The following is a 9,643-nucleotide window of genomic DNA, read 5'->3' on the forward strand; positions in this document are numbered from 1 at the left end:
CTCTCCCTGACTGCTGTGCACACCGTCTGACTGCTGTCCACACCGCCTGACTCTTATGCCCCTTCCTTGATTGATATGCCCCCTACCTGACTATTGAACAAACATCCTGAGTGTTATGCCACCCTCCCTGACTGCTGTGCACCACCCCTGATGGCTGTGCACACCACCTCACTGTTATGCCCGTTCCCTCATTGATATGCCTCCTTCCTGACTACTACACACACATGCAGACTGTTATGCCTCCTCCCTCGACTACTGTACACCCCTCTTGACTGTTATGCCACCCTCCCTGACTGCTTTGCCCATCCTTGACTGCTGTGCACCCCCCACTCTTCTGCCTCCCTCCAAATGTGTGCCCATCTGCTCCTGGCACCACTATATGGTCCATGCTGTCTGCAACCTTCCCAGCCTCTCCCTAGGTGCTCTCTTCGCCCTCTCCAGTCATCCCATGAGAATTCTTGTCAGCCAATGCTGTGCTACTGTGGCCAGATTCTATGGCCCTTTCCTGGCCGGACCAGCTTGCCTCCTTCCATGCCCCACACGACCAGGCAGTGACAAGGGCCATTTTAAAAGAGGGTTGGGAGGAGGGGTTTCTCAGATTCTCAGACAACTCAAGATCCTGTTGGATGGCATTGTGAAGGTGGCACCACTCCTCAATGGTGCATACTATGACAGTACACCATGCCCTAAGAAGCCATTCTGGGCAATGTGACCACTGTGGGGACCTCCCCAAGCAGGGTGCCCCTGTTCCAGGAGCACTGGCCGGTCTTGAAGAGGCATGTGCGGAAGCTAGTCTCGGTCTCGGACCATCCCAAGGAGAGCCCATTCAATGAAATTGTCTCACCTGTGCGACCTCTGGAGCTGCAGGCTTGGGACGAGCAGACCATAATGTTCATCACTCTGAGTGGTGTAGCAGTAGTCGGAAAAGTCAAAACAGGGGCGGCAGGTAAGTACACCAAATGTATGGATGATAAAAACAATGGATAGAGTTTGCATGGGTGGAACCGGGCAATACCATTTCTCTATGTTATGAATGTGCACAGTGCACCAGATAAGATTTTGAGGTGGGAGTATTTGTAAACTTTCAGAGTAAATCTGATTTTAAGAGAGTAAAAATTAGTTTTCTCCTTTGCAAGAGAGTAAAAAGTATGCGCCATCCAGCAAAACTGGATGGAAATCTTTAGCATGCGGCAGCTTTCTGCATCGTAGGTTTCTCTCACAGATAAAGCACATGGTGCAGTGGCACAAACACCCTCTCACAAATGAAACAGATGAGAACTAACACCAGGTTTCCTCTGCATATAATGACAGGGTACAACCACAGTACAAGCTTTTAAACACTTCGCTCACACAGAGCAGGTCAGCTTGGGTAGGAACCGTGCAAGCTTCACCCATGCAAACAGAAAAGGCAAATCGGGGCAGCCCCAATACAAGCTTTAATTATGTTGATCAAGTTGAAGGGATCAGTGCAAGGTGTAAAGCAAAAGTGGAAGATTCCCATACAGAGAACAGATCAGGAATGTGTCTGCGCAGTAGAGGCTCCTCTCATATAAAACAGGTGTAACATAGCCTTGGTAGTGTACCCTCCACTCCTAATATAGAAAAGGTATAGGGGTTGTGGCTTGGCGCCAAGGATGGTGGTATGGCGTTCCTTATCGAAGTGTTTTTGTGTGCGCCCTCAAAGGAAGTAAAATGGCAGCGACTCCGTCCTGGAGCTTCAGAGAGAGAGCGTGAGCAGGAGGAGCTGAAGCTGAGGCGAGAAACGCGCGCTCCTCGCAATTAATGTACAGCAGCAAGTAAATCAGATGCAAGTCACGCTAACACTCTACATGCAGAGGAGCCGTAGCTCATAGCCCAAGTAATCAGCGGGCCCGGAGGCTGGGTGATCCTCCCACCAAACGGTGGCTTCGTGGTGCGGTGGAGGCAGATGGGACTCTGCAGTGGAGAGGGAGCGGCTGCTCAATCAGGGACCTGGTGCATTCCGCACTCAATCAACACCACGGCGCTGCAGGGGAAATGCTAGCTGGGAAATAAAGCACGGCACAATTGCAGGGATACGCACAGATTGGACGGCATAGCTTGCAGCCTACTCAGCCTGTAGGACAGGTGCCCGGGTGCTCTCAACTATCTGCGCCTGCCCTTCCAACGGGCAACACCGCGGTTAAGTAGGCAGACAAGCTGAACCATCGGGGCAGGAGCCCAAGCCACACAAGGTAGGCGGTGAGTGCCCTGAAACGGGGACCTGACATCCATTCTCTCTATCCCCACCCCCTGAGGTGACAGCGATTCGGGCCTAGTGGGTGGCTTCACCTACAACAGCAGAGGCGACTGGAGTGACCCAGCCCAGGCCACAGGAGTGCGGGAAGTGAAATTCCCCTTTGCTGCACCCTGCAAGTCACTCTCGACCCAACAGTTGAAGAAGGACCTCCTCAGCCAATACCCACGCGGCAAACCAAACCCCGCTCCGCACCACGCCAGGCCCGCTGGGATGTGAGGGGATCCTGACTGGCTGCAAAGGATCTCTGGATCCTCTCCTGAAGAATTGAGCCACCTGAACTGCCTCATAAGCTATAGGGGTCCTTGCAGCTGGGCAAAAATGTACACACTTCCGGATTCTCCCGTGAGGTGCAGCTGAAGCTAAAGCTACTCCAGCCTGAACAGGGCAGTGGGAGGGGGCCGCCTGTCCCCAGTTATTGGTACACCTAAACAACCAGCACAGCAGGGGATCCAAGCATACTCAAGGGCTTGGAACCCCATCTGGTCGCTCCCCATCTACCCAGCCACACTGCTCCCAAGGAGGGCCCATGGGGGAACTAGGCACCCTGTGCACCAGCTAATCAACGGGGCTAGGATCGGACTAACCCTTGGAGGCACCATAAAGGGGTCAATCTACTGAGATCCTCATTCAATCACTAAGGAAGGAATCGGGGTGGACTGTCCACCCGCTCTGGTCATTCCCTGATGGTCAGGAGTCCGGTGCCCATCACAGAAGTCTGTGGCAAGGCCTGGATCCTTTATAACCCATAACATCTTCCCCGACCACAGAGATCATACGCCGGGAGATATCAGGAAACTTATTCAAGGTGGGGAAAAGGCTGGTACTATCAACTCCATCTTGGACTGGGGCCCTCCCCTCCCCCCCAAAAGCGCAATACATAAAGGGTGTCCAACAATGAGCCCCGGACTCTCTGATAAACAGGGTGAAAGATGGTAAAAGGGGGGAAAAACACCAAGCAACTGGACATTTCCTCATTAATGAATCAACCCACCTCTGAGAGAATGAAGAAGGGGGGATCAAGCAGAATCGCAACCGGTTGAGCCATCAGGGGCAGCAGATGGCGCCTCTCTCAATCCGTCAAAAAACCAGATCTGCAGGAGCTGCTGGCGGCCATGACGAGGGAATTTCACAAAGGAACCGAGGAAGTTATAAGCAAAATATCCACGCTGGACAAGCGGGTGGCATCAGTGGAAGACAGAACAGCTGACATTGAGAACACTCTTTGTGAACAATCATTCAAAGCTGAAGAAATCAGGGACAGTGTGTCCGCCCTTGAGGGTAAATAGGAAGCATTGAAAGCTAAACAAGAGGATGCTGAGAATCGCTGAAGGCGAAATAACATATGCCTCGGTCTCGAATGCAGACTTGGAAACCTACACAAAGGACCTGTTCAGCTTCATAATTACGCTATCCGATGAAGCCCGCTTGAAATAGACAGAGTTCATCGCACAAGAGCCCGGCAATCCTTCTCCGCTCCCCTGGATGTCTTAGCAAGAATCAATTTCTTCAAGGTGAAGGAGGAAATAATGCGGGAAGACAGGAACACTAGACCTATTCAGTTTAGGGGGGGCGATCATACTACTATTCCAAGACCTCGCCAATGCCACTCTCCTCAAACAAAAAGTGTTGAAACACCTGACTGAGTGGTTGAGGGATAAGAAGGTCCCATATCACTGGGGTTTTCTGACCTTCGTAATTTTCACCTGGAAAGGTAAACAGAAACAAATACACTTGCCAAACGAAGCTGAGAAATTCCTAGGGACGGGAGCGGAGAGCGAGGGTTCAGAAAGAGAATCAACCTCCCAGGACCCAGCAGAAAAACCAACCACGAGCACCTGGACGAGATTGAACAGAAGGTGCCGCATCCGGGGCCCTCCCCGGAAAAACAACAGGAACCCGGACTGAAGGGAGGACCAATTCCACTTCCATAATTATTGAACCAAAGTCCTACTTTAGATGCTCCTATAGGACAGAAAACATTGAAATGCGACCAGGAGTAAGACAAACGGGGAACTTCTGTCGCACTGCTGCAGCATTCGGAGTGTCGCTCATTCATGGTAACCTATAAGTGGGGTGAATCCACCCCAGACCCAATAATGGGGCCCAAAGATAGTTACATTGGTAAACATTGAATTTGGCATACTGGGTAAATCCTCTTTCGGTGTTATGAAGTTACGCTGCTTAACCTGCATTAGGCCCTGTTGGCCTTTAGTTGTCAGTGGTGGGACTGAGCTGGATACCACGTTGGTGGAGTGTGGAGGGGGTTGGAGGGTGGGGGAAGAGTTGGGGATTGGGTTAGGGGGGAAACCTTTACTCAGGGAAATTCTAAAGACTGAAGGCAACAAGGCACCAACATACAACATTCAGACAATCACATATGGGCAGGGCAAACATACCACAGTCACGGGTGACGGTATCTCTATGAATGCAATTATAAGCATCCACACCAGTAGCTATTATGGGGTCTAGCAGTGAACGTGAACTAAGAATGCTAACGTGGAATGTTCAGGGACTCAAATTCCCGGACAAAAGAAGGTCCATAGAGTGTAGATTAACACAAGTCGCAGGCGACATCGTATGCCCGCAGGAGACCAACTTACTTCAAGCAGATGAACACAAAATCAGATTCTGAAGGTTTAAGAAATCATACTTTGCCACCTCGGGGGTAAAACGGGGGAGTGGCCATCTTGCTCAGTGAAAACGTGCCTCTAACCCAAATCATGGTAAAAAGGTAACAGGGGTAGAATCCTACTGCTTAAGGGCCTGTTTCTGGAACAGCCACTCACCATAGTAGCCATCTATTCCCCGGACAACGAACAGGAGAAATTCCTGCATAACCAACAATCCAAGCATTCATGGAGGGACACCTCCTGATTTGGGGGGTATTTCAATATAGTCCCAGACCCCCAATTGAATAAAACTCTCCCTCCTACTAGAGAAGACTTCTCCCGGGCGCATGGGCTTGCTAACTTCCTCAGGGAAACAGAGACAATTGACATCTGGCTACTAGCTAACATGGGCTCGACTGACTTCACCTGCTACTCTAATGCTCACAAAGGCTTCTCTAGGATAGACCTGATTCTTATGCAAGGGGTACTTTTCCCATGCCTGGAGAGGGTACAAATCCACACAAGGCTTCTATCAGATCATGGCCCTGTCACAGCAGATCTGCGGATACAGGGATCCCCAGCCCCTCCCCAAAAATATTGGAAATTACAGGATTCTACCCTTCTGGGCGCTGTAATAAAAAGAGAACTGGGCGAGACCATTGTCCACTATTTCAACGAGAATGCAATTAGGGAATCCCATATGGCCATGATCTGACCTGATCATGATCGGGCCATGCTGGGGGCTCTGATCAGTGCAGTAGCAGAGCAAAGAAGGGTCTCCTGACTCCAGGGCTCTAAACTTGAAGCAGAAGTCGCGGATCTTGAAAGAAATTACAAAAAGCGACAAACAAGGAAAGGGGAAAGGGACATCAAAAAAGCCAAAATAGCCCTTGAAATGCAGTGGGCAGTCAGATCAGCTAAAGTCCTGGCATATACAAAGCAATTCCACTATATCAATGGGAACAAGGAAAACCACGTTCTGGCATATAAATTAAAAAAGGTCCATACTAGAAATAACATCTTAAAGCTTAAGGGGGATGATTGTAACATGCGATTTACTGAGCCAGAGAAAAGGAAACTGATGGCTGAGCACCCCAGGTAAATCATGGCGGGGGCTCTATTACGCCTGATATCCAAGTGGAGTACTTACGTCCCAGTGACCCACCTCCTGTCTGGGATCTTTTAGCCCCTTTTATAGCGGCCGATCTTAACGGAAGAAACTGCAGAAGCAATTAAGTCCCTGAAAAACTCAGCCCCGGGCCCTGACGGACTCACAGCCAAATTCTACAAGACATACTCATATATCCTGGCCCACAACTCACAGCCCTATTCAACTCGTTCCTCACCATGAAAACTATTATCCCATCGATGGCAGAATCATTAACCATTCTCATCCCCAAACCAGGAAAAGACCCAGAGCTCTGCTCCTCCCATAGGCCGATTACATTAATGAATAATGGTGGAAAAAATTTCTCAAAAATTCTCGCTACTAGGCTGAGCAACGTCCTCCCAAAATGAAGACAGGCTTCATCCCTGGCAGAAGCACACATGATAAAATTAGGTGCACAATTGACCTGATAGAATCTGCAACCAGGAAGGGGGAGAAATTGGCAGTTATTTCTCTAGAAGCCCATAAGGCATTTGATCTGCTGGATTGGTGGTACATCAAGGCAACGTTTTCTCACTTTGGTTTCAGCCCTAATTTTGTAGCCTGGGCAATGTCCAACTACCAAAACCCCTCTACTCAATTAAGAATTAACGGGGCAAGATCAGACAAGATCCGCATAACTAGATGCACTTGCCAGGGATGCCCTATATCCCCGCTTATTTTCGCCCTATCAATGGAACCTTTTGCTTGCAAGCTATGACAAAACACTAATGTAATGGGCCTTACGGTAGCCAAACGGGAATATAAAACAGCCATGTATGCTGATGACATCTACCTGACAATCACGCAGATAGATAAATCACCTGAGGCCCTGTGGGAAGAAATTGCGGCCTTTGGGAGTGTCTCTGGTTTTAAAGTGAATTATGCTAAATCATCCGCATTGGCAATTAACATGCCACACAAACAAAGGGTAGCGCTCACCCCAACCATCCCCATGCCCTGTTCCGTCTCCAGTATTGGGTATTTAGGAGTCCAAATTCCCCCAAAAAATGAAAAGATATATCAACACAACTTTCCACCACTATTCAAGGAGCTACAAAAAGATCTAGAACGATGTGAAAAGCAGGAAATCTCTTGGCTAGGAAGAATAACTGTGGTTAAAATGAATATTGTCCCAAGGTGTATCTATCACTGTACGTACAGCCCTCGCAAAAAACATTCCTGAAGCAGACCTGAAGAAGTTACAGAAATGTGTAATCCAATGTATCTGAGCAGGGAAGAAACTGTGCATCGCCAGGCAAATCATGACACGTTCTAGGGTCCTAGGTGGCCTGGGCATCCCATATCTAGCCAGATACTACCAAGCTGCTCAGCTCTCACATGCATTTGCTTGGGAATCCTTGGCAGACCAGCCTCACTGGAAGCAAATTGAGGAGGCATGGTGCTCACTTTCCTGGCATCCCCCTCAATAGTTTCACAATCTAGAAGGTGGGAGGCCTGAGGAGACTCAGGGATTTCCTGCAGGATGGATCCCCCCTCACATTCATAGTATGTAAAACAAAGTTTAAGGTCCCAGAATCAGAACTTTTCCACTACGCACAAATAAGACACTGGACATCACAAAGCAAGATCAAAGAAAAAGAAGGGAGGGTCCTACCTGCGTTGGAAAGGACCCTTACAGCATCTGCTCCCAGGGGTAAAATCTCCACTCAATACCGAATGCTAGACAAAACAGATCCTTTCATGAAGGAGAAATACATGCTCAGTTGGGAAATGGACCTGGTGCGCACTCTAGAAATTGAAGATAGGAGCAAAATATGGGAAAGACTACGTAGCAGCACCAAATGCATTACAAACAGAGGCGGGGGATACAAGGTGTGCTATCGGTACTATATGACTCCTGAACTGCTAAACAAAAGCGACCCTACTATTCCCTCAGGCTGTCGGAGAGGTTGCACAGACACTGGAACCCTGTTTCACTTGTTATGGGCCTGCCCAAAAACGACAGTATTCTGGTGTGAAGTGTTGAACATATCAAGCTTATCACGGGGTTGGAAATCCCTTGGGATCCAGGCATAGTAGTTTGGGGTCACCAAGGAGGGGGAATTCCCATTAACAGGTCAGCTAGACAAATGAATCACACACCTCCTCACTGCTGTGAAGATCTTCATAGCCCATCTATGGAAGCATCCTGAAGGCCCATCTTTGCCTATCTGGTGGACAAAATGCTGGGACATTGTGGTGTCAGAAAAAATCACTGCCATACGGTTGGGGGATATTATGAGTTTTCAGAACACTTGGGCGCCCTTCATGGAATACGCGGAGAAGTACCTTGGCCTGACTCGCCGCCCTCCAATGACTCAATGGCTTACATAGACCCCCCAACTGTAAAGAGTAACTGATCCTCTAGGCACTCCTCGCATCAGCAGAAAGGGAGATCATCAGGGAGGGGAAAACCTTCTACAGAGAGACTATAACTGACCCCAATATGCTCTGATGTGTTGGTTAAATCCGTGCAATAATATGTTTACTCGTAATGATATTGTTATTGTATGCCTTCCTAAAAACATTGAATAAAAAGGTTTTGTAAAGAAAAGGTATTTCATGGATCTCAGTAGATCATACTTTCCTCACATAGAACAGGAACATTATGAGTCTCAAAAATGCAAGATTACCGCACTTGGTACAGATATATTGTGGGTCAAAACAGTGGAATCTCCACTTGTATAGAGAAAACTGCATGGGATGGAGCAGTGCAAGCACCCCCCACACTGAACAGGTAAATTAATGGCTTCACCACAGCAGTGAACGCTACACTCACATATAACTGGAACATCATAGGCCTCAGCAGTCCAAATTACTGTCACAAAGAACATGCCCATCATGTGCTTCACTGATGCAGCAGTGGGAGAACCACCCACGTAGAACAGGAACATTTAATTGCCTCAGCAGTGCAAGATCCTCAAAGATAGAAATAATATGACATTGAAAGCAACTAGTCAAAATACACACACTAACTCTAATCAGAAAAGCTTTGCATAGTAGGTATTCAGTAAACCATAATTAGAAGGAATTCTGCCTTTAGAAAAACATATTTTTCTATACCAGTTCCCAGCCACTCTACAGCTGGTTCACTTCCTAAAACATGTTGCAGAAGGGGATTATAATCTAATACAGGGCGATAGTCACTCAATACGCCTTTCATTATTTCTCATTTGATCTCTTCTGTACATATTAAACATTTTAAAACACAAACCCTAGCCAATGACCTAGTAAAGCAAACACAAATTGCATTGTGTGTTTTGAGGTTTGATGAAATTGTCTTTTGATGTTTAATGAAGTCCCCATTTCCTGGAACTACGGCTACATAATGGTATGCCAATGTTATGATACAACAATGCAGAGACGTAAGGACTCAATGATAAATTCTATACCTAATCTCATAGTCATATTTTGGCTGGACAGACTTAGTGATTTGTTATTTATATAGCGCTTTTGGCAAAGCACTGTACATAGAACATATTTACATACAATTATCACCCAACCAAAATTGGTACTCATTTATCAACCTAGGAAGGATGAAGGCTGAGTTGGTCTTGCTGGGATTCAAACCTGCGAACTGCAGATCACATACAGATAACAGCAGTG

The sequence above is a fragment of the Ambystoma mexicanum genome, chromosome 6q, assembly GCF_040938575.1.
Source record: "Ambystoma mexicanum isolate Mex_15411 chromosome 6q, UKY_AmexF1_1, whole genome shotgun sequence".
In the NCBI taxonomy this organism is placed as follows: Eukaryota; Metazoa; Chordata; class Amphibia; order Caudata; family Ambystomatidae; genus Ambystoma; species Ambystoma mexicanum.